Source organism: Mandrillus leucophaeus, unplaced genomic scaffold (assembly GCF_000951045.1).
Source record: "Mandrillus leucophaeus isolate KB7577 unplaced genomic scaffold, Mleu.le_1.0 Scaffold322, whole genome shotgun sequence".
Taxonomy (NCBI): Eukaryota; Metazoa; Chordata; class Mammalia; order Primates; family Cercopithecidae; genus Mandrillus; species Mandrillus leucophaeus.
In genome coordinates, this window is record NW_012103388.1 from 781,817 (window position 1) to 784,271 (window position 2,455).

A 2,455-nucleotide genomic window follows, 5' to 3' on the forward strand; every position below is an offset into this window, starting at 1 on the left:
AAAAAAAAAAAAAAAAAATCAGCCGGTCTAAGCACATTTACTCTTTGCAGAATTGGAACTGGAGACTTTCGAAAGAGGAGGAAAGTTAACTATGAAAGGTTGGCTGGGTTTTGTGGCTCACACCTGTAATCTCAGCACTTTGGGAGACCAAGATGGGCGGATCACCTGAGGTCAAGAGTTCCAGACCAGCCTGTCCAACAAGGTGAAACCCTGTGTCTACTAAAAATACAAAAAAATCAGCTGACTTGGTGGCGGGAGCCTGTAATCCTGGCTACTCAGGAGCCCAAGGCAGGAGAATCACTTGAACCTGGGAGGCAGAGGTTGCAGTGAGCTAAGATGGTGCCATTGCACTCCAGACTGGGCAACACAGTAAGATTCTGTCTCAAAGAAAAAAACAAACGCTGAAACTACATGATCAAAATTTAAATAGAAGCTAAAGAGACCGTAATGCACATGTACATGTTAGAAAGTTATAAAAAGAAGAAGCTATGAGTTGGCATAGGAAATAAGTTAAAGAAATAAAATGAGGCTGACAAAGTCAGATATGGTAAAGAGAGAAGAACAGAACAGATGTGTAGAAAGGAACTAATCCAGCTATTGCTTCAATAATACAGCTAAGATACAAAAGCTCTTGATGCTGACATTCCTAGGGTTGCTAGGGTTGCCAGTTCCTAGCAGGCAAAACAATGCCACAGTTCCCAATTTTGTATTTCTTCACAAGAACCTTTATTTCCTTGTGTCCTTGAGGTCACTTGAGTTAACCTTTGTTTCTTTCAACCAAAAGATCTCAACTGAAATAGGCATAGAGAAAACATGATGCAGCAAAATGCAAGTACCATGCCTGAATTAGATGGCCTTGAATTGTCCCTGAATTCCTAGTGCAGCCAGGCCAACCTCACATGCATGATCGCTCACCTGTTTTATGTATTTCAATAGAAAGGATTGTATTTCACCAACTAAATGTTATTTGGGGAACTTTTTTTTTTTTCAATAGAAAATGTGCTACTTTATTAAAATACTGAGTTTATTTCATATGTATAATTTTGTCTCCCCACCATTTCCATGTCTGACCCCCACTACTACTATGTCCTATCATAATATTCCATACATACTTAAAACCAAGTAAAGGCTGGAGTTCCATCTTTAAAAACTAGGCCGGGTACGTGGCTCACGCTTGTAATCCCAACACTTTGGGAGGCCGAGGTGGGCGGATGACCAGGTCAGGAGTTCAAGACCAGCCTTGCCAACATGGTGTAACCCTGCCTCTACTAAAAATACAAAAATTAGCTGGGTGTGGTGGGGGGTGCCTATAATCCCAGCTATTCAGGAGGCTGAGGCAGGAAAATAGTTTGAACTCAGGAGGTAGAGGTTGAGTGAGCCAAGATGGCGTCATTGCACTCCAGCCTGGGCGACAGGGCGAGACTCCGTCTCAAAAAACAAACAAACCAACAACAACAACAAAAATTAAACAGGCATTTTGGACAACACATTCTTGGCAATGGAACCTGGACAACATTTATTAATGCAGTAGGGAAAGTTCTCATTCTGCATTATAAAAGGACAGCCAAATATCAACTGTTAACAAAAGTGAAATAAGATGGAAAACTTATAAAAAAAACTGTTTAAACTATTTTCTTAAAGAGGCTTCCTCCACTGCCAGAGATCTTGAATAGCCTCCTGGTCAGTCTTCTGGAAGCAATTCTTCACATAATTGATGAACTTGGCTTCGACTTTGGAAAGAGAACCACCTTTTTCTATATCTGCATTTTTGCTTTAATGTCTTTTACAGAACTAGGTTTTCTGGTGTTTTAGGAGGTTTTTTTTCCTGTTTTTTGAAAGCTTCTTGTCTTTTTGATCTTGGTGTTGATGGTTTTTGAGTCTTTGCCATTTTGATTTGAATTTTATGCATTCTTGGCAGAAGTCTTTGCCATTCTGTTTTGAATTTTGTGCATTCTTGGCAGAAGTATCTCATATATATTTATTCACTGGCACTTTTCCCTCAGTTTCCTCATCATCAAAATCCTCTTCCTCCTCCTCCTCCTCCTCTTCTTCTTCTTCTCCTTCTTTCTTCTTCCTTCTTTCATATACTATGATGAATAAAAGTGGCAAAAGTAGGCATCCTTTATTTTATAGGAAAAGCTTTTAGTTTTTCACCATTGAGGATGATGGTAGTTTTGGGCTTGCCAAAATGCACTGCATCATGTTGAGGATGTTCCCTTCTCTCTTTAACTTGCTGTTTTTGTTTTTGTTGTTGTTTGTTTAAGTCACAGTTGATCCTCCAAAGCCTTTTCCTATCTGGTGGCTTAATGCAGATAGACACAGAAATCTCGTGAGTGTTTGAAAATGGCAGAGCCGGGAGCGATGGCTCATGCCTGTAATCCTAGCACTTTGGGAGGACGAGGCGGGGAGATCACGAGGTCAGGAGATTGAGACCATCCTGGCTAACACGGTGAAA